Source organism: Juglans microcarpa x Juglans regia, chromosome 4S (genome assembly GCF_004785595.1).
Source record: "Juglans microcarpa x Juglans regia isolate MS1-56 chromosome 4S, Jm3101_v1.0, whole genome shotgun sequence".
NCBI lineage: Eukaryota > Viridiplantae > Streptophyta > Magnoliopsida > Fagales > Juglandaceae > Juglans > Juglans microcarpa x Juglans regia.
Genome location: NC_054601.1, coordinates 11,218,385 through 11,229,625, shown reverse-complemented (window position 1 = coordinate 11,229,625; position 11,241 = coordinate 11,218,385).

Here is an 11,241-nt window from a genome sequence, read left to right as displayed (position 1 = left end):
GAAAATTGGTGGCACGATAAAATTATGAACTCTAAACTAACTTGAGATTGTGTGTATTTGATTCTGATGGTGCTGCTGAAAATTGCAAAAAACATTCATGGGAGTTTGGGTTTTTTTTTCCCTTCCTTATGTTGCCATTCAGTTTTTTGTTAACATTGCGACAAACCTGTTTGGATCTGTTGGTTCAACTTCAATTCCATGTCAGTTGTATCTGGCCAAATTTCTGAAGATGGAAATGAGTTTAGGATTCTCCATGAGAACAAAGTGATGGACACTTCTGAGTTGTTGCAGACATTTAGAAAGAAAAGCTTAGATCATGAAGTTAAAGAAACTCAGGGTGATGAAGCTGTTCCATTTTCAACAACCAATGAGAACTCTTGTCAGTTTAGGGGGGAGAGAGAGAGAGAGAGAGTATGTGCCTTTTCTGTCTTAGGCTAAATGGACCCAAAGGAGACGGATACTTCTACCATAATTTTATGACAATCTTTGAATTTCGGGCAGCAAAAATGCAGTAGGTAGAGGAGGAGAAAAAAAATATATAAAGTCACGTATGCGCATAAGTAGTAAGGGGTAGTAGTCAGTATAAGGTATCATTATCCTTGGTTTGTAGTAAGGTATCATTATCCTTGGTTTGCACTATCCCAAAAGATTCCTTCTATGGACAGTTGGTGTGTGCAACCATGGTGTAATTGGCTGATGTGGCATTGTCAGCTGATTTAATTAAAAAAAAATAAAAATAGAAAAGAAGTCCCGAAATACACAGAGGTAGAGCTTCTTTTCTTGGAGCTTCTCTTCATTTTCGTGGGTGGAGCTTCTCGTGCGTAACCGATCGAGCGGTGGGTTCTCTTCGTGGGTTGGAGGTTCTCGTCGTCTTCGTTGAGCTTGTTTGCGTGCGTAACTGAGCTACTCTTCGTGGGTTGGAGCTTCGGTGAGTCTTTGTGGGTTCTCTTCGTCTGTTCATCGTGGGTTGGAGTTTCATCGTCTTCGTGGAGCTTGTCTGCGTGTGTAACCAAGCTTCTCTTCGTGGGTTGGAGGTTCTTCTAAATATGTTTGAGAAACACTATCTCACGAGTTGAGATAGAGAGTATGTTTTCATTCATATAAATAGTAGCATGTACAACTAATATCTATCTATGAAAAGTGTACAAGAAATGGAAAGAATATTAACCAAATATACACGGCTAAACAGAAGTTATATATTGCTAACACAAGAGATTTACTTCCTAAGAATATACACTAGTTGACTTAAGAAGATTGTTGAGATATCTTGGGAGGATGGCTGTGATCATGGGCTGATGTCCTTGATTTATGCACAGTTGAGTGATTCTTGATTTCATCCCATTTATTCCCTCTCAAACTTGGCTGTGGAAGAAAGCAGAGGCCAAGTTTGTTTAATTAGCTGCTTAAATGGAGATTTAAGCAGGGATTTTGTGAATAGATCTACAAGCTGATCGAGGGATGTAACAGATTCTGTTTCCAATGAGCCAAGTGTCACTCTTTCCCTCACATAGTGGTAATCAAGTTCTATGTGCTTTGTTCAAGTATGTAGAACTGGATTTACTATCATAAATAAGGCACTCATGTTGTCACAATGAAGAATAGGTATTTTAAGAAGTGTCACCACAAGGTCTCGAAGTAGAGTTGAAATCCATGTTAATTCAGCTGTTGTTGAAGCCATTGCTTTATACTCTGCCTCTACACTTGACCTTGCAACTGTTGGTTGCTTCTTTGCACTCCAAGAGATACAATTACTACTAAGAAAAGTATAATAGCTTGAGGTTGATCTCCTTGTAGTTGGACAGCTTGCCCAATCTGCATTGGAAAACCCATATAAATCAAGTGTGCTTCTTGAGATGATGAGTATGCCTAGGTCAGCTGTTCCTTGCAAGTACCTAAGGATCATTTTGACAAGTTGGAAATGAGTCAAAGTAGGTGCTTGTAGGAATCGACAGACATAATTCACACTGAATGACAAATCTGGTCTGGTAAAAGTGAGGTACTGCAGACCACTAACAAGGCTTTTATAGAGTGTTGGATTATGAAACTATTGCTCAGAGACAGATTGATGCTGTCCTTTGGTAGGCATAGGTGTGGATAAAGACTTGCATTCATGCATGTTGGCTCAAGTCAATAAGTCCATTATGTACCTATGCTAGGATAAGAAGAGGTCAGAACCAACCTTATGAACTTCTATCCCCAAAAAATGGTGTAGGAAACCCAGATCCTTGATAGAGAACTGAGTACTCAGTTAGGAGATCAACCATTGAATTCTCTATGGATTTTCACTTGTGACAACTATGTCATCTACATAAAGCAAAAGAATGAGAACTTCATGGTTTGAGTGGAAAATAAACAAACTTGGATCTGCTGAGCTTGAGTAGAAGCCAAGCTGTAAAAAGAAGTCACTTAACCTATCAAACCAAGCTCGAGGAGCTTGTTTGAGGCCATACAAGGCACGATTTAGGTTGCACACATGGTAAGGATGATGTGGATCTACATAGCCAGGTGGCTGCTGCATGTAAACATGAGTGTTAAGAAAACCATGTAAAAAAACAGTCTTAACATTTAGTTGATGAAGTTCCCAATGTTTAACAGTGGCAAGAGTAAGAACAATTCTAATGCTTGCAGGTTTCACAACTAGTGAAAAGGTTTCTGAAAAATCCACCACATCAACTTGACTAAAACCTTTAGAAACCAATCTTGCTTTAAGTCTTTCAAGAGTACTATCTGCCCTTAGTTTAGCTTTATACACTCACTTAAAGCCAACTATATTCATATCATCAGTTTGTGGAACCAATTCCGAAGTATTATTTTTTGCAAGTGCATCAATTTCCTCTTCCATTGCAGTAGACCAACCAGGATGTTTCAATACAGTTTTAACTGACTTTGGTTTAGCAAGGATGAGAACTATGTGATGTAAATTTACATATCGAGGGTTTGGTTTGTGAATACCACACCTAAACCTGGTTTGCATAGGATATGGAGGTGGAGTTGACTGGACAGTACGTTGAACAGAAGCAGTTTGTGATGGATGAGGCAGACAATCTGTTTCTAGAAGGGAAATTGATGATGGACAATCTGTTTGTGAGGAGGAATTGATCTCAGTTGGATTTGATGATGAGGGATGCAGAGCATAAGCAGAAGGCAATGGCTGCTTTACAGGCTCTTTAGATAGAGCTTTGTGCCATTTAGTGAATGTTGAGATTTCCCCATCAACAGTAGGAGAGTCATAGAGCATGGTGGGTTTAGAATAAGGTAGGACAGATTCATCAAACACCACATGCCTTGAGATAAAAACACGACCATTGGGTGAATAAAGGCATTTGTAGCCTTTGTGTTTGTTGCTATAACTAATAAAGACACATGGCAAGGACTTGGGTTCAAGCTTATTTGACCTATACTCTCCAAGGTATGGGAAACATCTGGACCCAAGGGTTTTGAGTATGCTATAGTCAGGATGTTTTGGATAAAGTCTAAAGAAGGGTAAGTCCATGTTAAGCACAGGAGTTGGTAATTTGTTTAACTGAAAAACTGCAGTAGAAAAGCAATCTAACCATAATCTAGGTGGCAGTTTTGCATGAAACATCATGGTTTGCCCAAGATTTGTGATACTCTTATGTTTCCTTTCTGTTTTACCATTTTGTTCAGGAGTTTTGGGACAGACAACTTGATGAATAATACCATGGTTCTGAAGGTATGCAAGTAGTTTTGCATCATTAAACTCTCCTCCTTAATCAGTTTGAAAAATACGAATTTTTGTATCAAATTAACACTTGACAAGCATGTGAAATTTAACAAAGGCTGAGTGAAGATCAGATTTGTGCTTAAATGGAATCAACCATGAAAAGTTTGTTGCTTCATCAACAAAATTGCATAGAACTTATATTTTTCGCTTGAAAGAGTAGGAACTGGTCCCCATAGATCATAATATATTTTATCAAAATGAATAGTAGCAATGTGATCTCTAGAAAGAAAGGGCAACTTGCATGCTTTTCCCATTTGACAGCTTGTACAAACTTTTAAAGAAATTTGTTTTGACTCAAGATTAATGAAATTTTTGGTACAAAGAAAGTCTAAAATTCTTGAGTTTGGATGACCAAGCTTTTGGTGCCATTCTTATTTATTTGTAGATCGAAATCTGGAAGAGTAGAAGCTCTCTTTGTTTTGAAAAGTTGAAATAGGATCAAAAGTGTATAGGCACTTCTGATTCTTGCATGTTGCCACTGTCTTCCAAGTTTCCCTGTCCTTTAGCACAAAACCACATCCATTAAACTCAAATTGTAGAAAGTAATCAGTAGTTAACTTGCTAACAAACAATAAATTCTTCTTGATTTCAGGAACTACTAGCACATCATTTAACAAAATCTAAGAATTAGAAGAGCCAACCATTGCCTGACCAATATGAGTGATAGGTAATACTTTGTCATTTCCTACCATTATACCATCATGGCCTGTGTATGGAGTTAATGAGTGAAGAATACCTTCATTTGCAGTCATGTGGTCAATGGCTCCAGTGTCAAGATGCTAGGAAGAATTCTTAGTATTGTTCTCTATTTTGAGGGTTGCAAACCTTTGAAGATGATTGTCATAGGTAAAAGAATGGTTAAACCTATTAAAGTACCTTAAAGCAATGTGGTTTTTTTTGTTACAAATTTGGCATATGACTTCCTCTTTGGTTGCAAATTTGAAATTTGATGGAGGATCATGAGAGTGGCTGTTGGAATTTTGTGCTTGATGGGGAGCACTTTGTTTTGAACCATTAGATGACCTTTGCACAAAATCACACCCTTTGGATGAAAAAGATCTAGATTGTGCATTGGACTTCTTTTGCTTGTAGTTCTTCTGTCTATAAAAAACCATAGGAGAAGGGTTAACATTAGATGACCTTATTAATCCTTGAAGATCATAACTTTCCAAGATGTTTAACATTTGAGTTTTTCAGAGCAGAAAGTTGCTGGAATTTATTTTAGTTAAAACATAATTGGACACATTTTGTGATACAGGATAGGGATAAGAGTTTAAGAAATTTGAGAAGTTGGAAGTTGTAGATGAATCCATGATAGAAAAAGAGAAAAGGAAAAAAATAATACACACAACTTTATATCAACCTGTAGTGGCTCTTGATACCATAAAGATATTTGAGAAACACTATCTCACGAGTTGAGATAGAGAGTGTGTCTTCATTCATATAAATAGTAGCATGTACAACTGATATCTATCTATGGAAAGTGTACAAGAAATGGAAAGAATATTAACCAAATATACACGACTAAATAGAAGCTATATACAGCTAATATAAGAGATTTACTTCTTAAGAATATACACTAGTTGAGAGATTTACTTCCTAAGAATATACAGATGTGGTCATGGGCTGATGTCCTTGATTTATACATAGTTGGGTGATTCTTGATTTCATCCCTTTTATCTTCCACGTTTAGGCATATGGGCTTCATCTAAGCAGGGTTGAAAGTTTTGGAGCAGATCTGCCTCACTTCCTCTCTCGGTTGGCAAAGCCATAGTTTCAGGTTGCTTCATTGCTGTGAATATAATCGATCTGAGTTTTGTTAAATGTATACATGTATAATCATACTTTTGTATAATTCGAAAAATAATTGTATACCTTTATGTGTTTGCCTAAATGTAATTCAAAAATTCGAACAACTTGATTGTGCAGACTAAATAATTATCAAGTAGGAAGTAAGGAGAGACTTTTCGATGCAGACTAAGATCAATTTTTGTTTTTTTTTATTTTTGTTTTCTTTTAAAAAAATTCTAGAGCACAAGAACAACACTTTCTGACCAGGTTTGAGGAGATTGGATATAAGAAATTCATTTTCTTTAATCATTGCATTTGTCTTTCTATGTTTTTCCTCGAGATCAAAGTAATGCATATTCCATTTCTTTGAGCTTTTTCTGAAGTTGCAAATGCTAAAGATAAGTGAGTTCTTGCATGAGACAAGAGAAGGACAGAAAGTTGACCTGAAAAAAAAATAAGGTATGTACTTGACATCCAATAGTAATTAAATTACATCATAGTCAAAAGTTACTCCCTTAGTTTTATAATGGAAAATGATACACATACAATTTGTTAGCAACCCTATTTTAAATCAGACTATTTCTAGTTATTTTGTAGTTATATACATGCTAAAATACGTGTTGCAACTTATATGCATGCGGTTTATATGCAATTTACTGAAACTTGTGTTATTTTTATCAAATGTAAAATATATTGGATAACTCATTCAGTTGGTTGTTATTTAGATTGGTTAATTCACCTAATTTTTTTTTTCTAGATTGGTTAATTCCCAAGATTCTCGTGCTTATATAGATTCCTTCACTTTGTCACAAAAAACTTTGAACCAAAATCCGATTGATGGCCTTGGCCTCTCATGAACAATAAATCTATGCTGGCCTTGGCCTCTCATGAGTTTCCAACAATCTACATGAAATACGAATCATTGCCCATATCCTAATCATCTGAGATGCAAATTTGACACATCCAATTAGTACACATAAGGATACATAACATGAGCTACGTGTGTTTTTTCAAGAGTTCAAACTAACGGATACATGATGAACTTGAAGTAGATCCATCATCACAACACAAGAGTTCAGACTAACACAACAAAAGTTCTGACTAACTCAAACTACACATTCAGACTAACCTGTAACATCACCAAGATATATCAAATAACTTAGATACTATCAAATAACTTCTGACACTAGTCCGAAATCATTTAGATACTACCTAGTAACATGAAACAACAATGACAAAAGTCCAATACACCAAAAGTAGTGTGTGTGAACGTCTTATTTCAGCTTGTTGCTCAAGAAGTACCAACTCCTTTTTCACAACCTCCTCATTTCTATTGGATAGCACAATCTCTCTCTTCTTGATCTCATCCACTCTCTTTCAGAGCTCAATCTCCCTTTTTCAATATCGTTGAGTATCTTCTCAAGCTTTTCGTCCTTCCTTAAAGTTCATTTTTGCTTTCTTGAAGTTCTTGATCTATGTATTGATTACTATCTGCCCACTTGAAATACTTACAGTATGGTAATCCATGATCATTTTATACATATTTAAAAAATGTTAGATATACATAATATTAAGCGTGGGACTATGAATGCATATATTAAACGTTTTACGTTAGAAATGATGTAGTTACCTCTACGTTGTACTTTGGACACTCTAAGAATAGTCATCCTGGATTTCTTGCAGTATTTGAGTATCTCAATGTGGCTTCAACCTCATAGAAACAAAATGGTTGACTCAAACTACGTTTAGCAAATGATGAAGAAAACATTGATGATGATGACATTCTAATATGAACTAGATTCACAATGCAGCTAAAAATCAAACAACAGAAAAACGTAATCTAATTGGAACAGATTCAACATAGCAAATATAACAGATAGCATGATAGCATATCAAAACACCACAATATATAATCAAAGAATCTAAACATATTAAAAATAAAAAGATCTTTTTACAAACTATCTAATACACCCATACAACTATATAGATTGCAATACTAATTTATGATCAGAACCATTTTTGTTTATTGTGAACAACAAGCCACGTGAAATGTTCTTTTGAGATATATCTTTATGAAGTTTACACTTTTTAAACTAAAAAGAAGCAATAAGCTCCCATAATGTCTCAAATAATGTATGGAAACTAAATAAAAGGTATGAAATATATCATTATGAAGTTAACACTTTTTAAACTAAAAAGAAGCAATAAGCTCACAGAATGTATAGAAACTAAACAGAATTAAATCTATGATCACATGCCAAGACCAAGACCATTGAAGGGAAAAAAGTGGGAAACTTATTAAGTTTATTAAAGTGCTATGATTTTTAATAAGGGAAAAATACAACAAAACCACTGAAGGTATTTTGGAGGATACATAAAACGTTAAAAAGGACAACACCACTAAAACAAGAAAGTAAATGAGAGCTAGCTAGGAAAAAAATAATGGGTATGATATATAGTACAGTTCTTTGACCCATCCAAACAAACCTTTGAGACTTATATTAATTGTCCGATGCAGGCTAGCTTTAGCACAAGTCAGAGAGACAAATATTCACATTGTATTTTACACTTATATTGGGAGGACCCTAAGCTACATTGTCAGGGAAAATGTGAAAAAGAGAGATGAATCCAATGCTCAATTTTTATATGAACTGAGAAAGAAATGGTTCATATTCACTAGGAAATTATGCCCTGGACACATGGTTCTTCAGTAACATTGTCATTGATATGTGTAATACACTGGAAACTCATTACAGACTTATACAGTGTAAGCACCCAATCAATGAGAGCATATATGGCAATCCAACTAATCGTTCTTTAATAACATTATCATTGATCCAACTATCCAATCATCTAAACAGAACAATCCAACTATGCAAAAAATTCTCATGCAATCACAACATGCAAAAAATGGATGCAACCGAAATCATTCATTAACCTAGGAAGAAATGACATTAACAAACCAAAAAGAACAAAAATTTCTCAACTTCTTATGTGCACTCACAATTGCATTCCTTCTCAATTCTGAATACTCAAACCTACAGATGAAACAATGGAAGAATCATATGTGACACACAAAAAAGAAATCTTTCCAATATCATGAGGGAGCTTACTAAGCTTGCACATATCTCTAGCCATTTGCCCAGTGCCCAAAGATCATGTCCAATAGAAGTAGCTAGAATGGGCTAGGTTAGGGATAGGGTTAGGGTTTCGGGATGAAGGGGAAGGGGCTAGGTTAGGGTTAGTGTTTTGGGATGGGCGTTGGCGAGAAGGAGAAGATTCTGAGAAGGGGGAAAAGGAAGGCTTCGTGGATTGAAGAAGGGTGACGGAAACAAAAAAGTGGGAAACAGATCTTGCGAGGAGGAAGGGTGAGAAGGACAAGATCAGAGGAGGAAGGAAGCTTGGGAGATGGGGAAATGAAACGAAAGATGGAAGAGGAAGGGGAATGGCAAAGTGGAGGGGAGAAGGAGAAATGAACCGTTTCAGAAGGGGAAAGGAGCTTGTCTTTGTGGGATCTATTCACTGTATTAAATGAGCTGTTTCATTAACCATGTAGGACACAGTTGCGTGATGCTTCCTCCATCCAATTGCAAGAAGAGTTTTTTGTATCCCAAAAACACCATTTACAACAGCAGCAATAGTAGAAAATGGGAGGAGTTATGACTATGAGGCTTGCTACCACTGTATCATTCTCAGAGAAAGTAGAGGGATCTACGAAACACATGAAAATATCATGCAATGGCGGTGGAGTTTCTCACTCGTTCTCGAGAAATTTGAGGTACCCACAAAGGAAAAGCCGTGCTTCAAGTTGTCCATCGACGATGCAGTCCTCGCCGAGTCACTCGGGTGTGCTTAGTCGAACCAGGTATATGGGAATGGGTAAGAGTGGAGGGATGAACCACGCCGACATGTCGTCGAGTGAGGAGTTGCAAAGCACTATTCAAGGAGCAATTGCCCATTGCAATAATTCCATGCTTTCAAAACAAGTCTACATGATCATAATGAGATTTGAAATTGGAGAATGAAAAAATAAATTTGGAAATTTTCCATTTTAATATGTTTGGGGATCTTTTTATTGATAATTACTAATAGAAAATATATTCATAAATATTAATCAATCAGACTCATCACTCTTTCAAATTCTCATAAAAAGTTAAAACCATCTTATTTCACTTTTACATCTAAATATATCTCAAAATGGGACCTACACATTTTACAAAATACCTCAAATATTTTAACTTAAATCATTTCACTATTATTAATAGAATTTATAGAATTTCTCATCTCATTTGACTTCCTAAGCATTAGAGTTGAATCACATTATATATATATATATATTATATAAATATAATTTTCATTCATTTATTTTAGCAAACCAGAAATCTATTGCGGCACATCACAAAGCATGGATCAATTGACAAAATATAAAAGAATTCATTAATAGAAAATATACCAAATGAACCAGTGTAATTAAGGATAACAAAATTTATGATGAAATGCAATACTGCTCATGTAATAAACAAATATGGGAAGTTTGCACACAATTTGGAGCATATTATATATGGATTTTATTATACATCATTTACTATTCACTCTCACAGTCCACACCTGATATATATATATTTTTTTTATAAAATATAGAATAGTGAATAATAACTGATAGAAGATTAACTCATTATATATTGAGTTTATATCTCTCAATCCCAAGTACAACTTGATCACCATTTTCCCTGTTCACTCGGCAAATTGTATTGATTATGGTAGATGACAATTCACATGTAGACGAAGTTGGGAACTGTCTCCTTTTCCTGTTTCCGTATCAACTTGGGCAATTTCTGTTCAAGACTAGAGCTACTAGCCAAGTTAGAAAATTCTTTCATGTGCATTTATGTGGTGGGCATTTGTTCAAGCTGAATGGCTATAACTGCTATGAGATGTCATTGACTCAGTTGAAGTGACAATAGTTTCACATGTGACCCAATATACTGTAACTACAAAATCCTATTATTAAGTTATCATTCCATTTGACCGTTCAGTAAAATTATTTATTTTTTAACTTAAAGATAAAAAAAATAATTTTAAGTGTATTGATGTATTCTTTTTATTTTTTAAAAATATTTAAATATATTAAAAATGTGAATAGAAAAATTAAAAAAAATTATAAAAGTAACTATCGATAATATTGAGCAGTGCTACTCAAGCAGTAGAGTAGTACTGCTCTTTTAATTTTCATCATTCTATTATTTATTATTATTTTTAATTATCTTTCATTCATTTGATATCACATCATAAAATCGTGAAATAATAAAATAATAATAATTAAAAGGACGATGAATAATAATTTTGATTATAAGATCCCGACGAAGCTAGTTAGACATAAAACTTGCAAACTAAGTTAGTATATTCATACAAATCAAGCAAATGACACTTTTGTTTTGACATGTTGGTATTTTATTCGCGTGTCCAACAATTAGTACTATACATGCACCCTAAGTTGAACCTAAGATTATGCCACCCTTTTTGGCTTTAAAGCAACTTGGCATTGATGTACTTTGGACATTTATGCCTTTTTATTTTTTTGACTAGCAAAACTGATTAGGCCAGCTTGTTTGAATAATGAGCTGATTTTAATTTATTTTTTTTAATTATTATAATTTTTTTAAATTTTTAAACAAAATATAATAAGTAATTTAACCTTTTCAAAT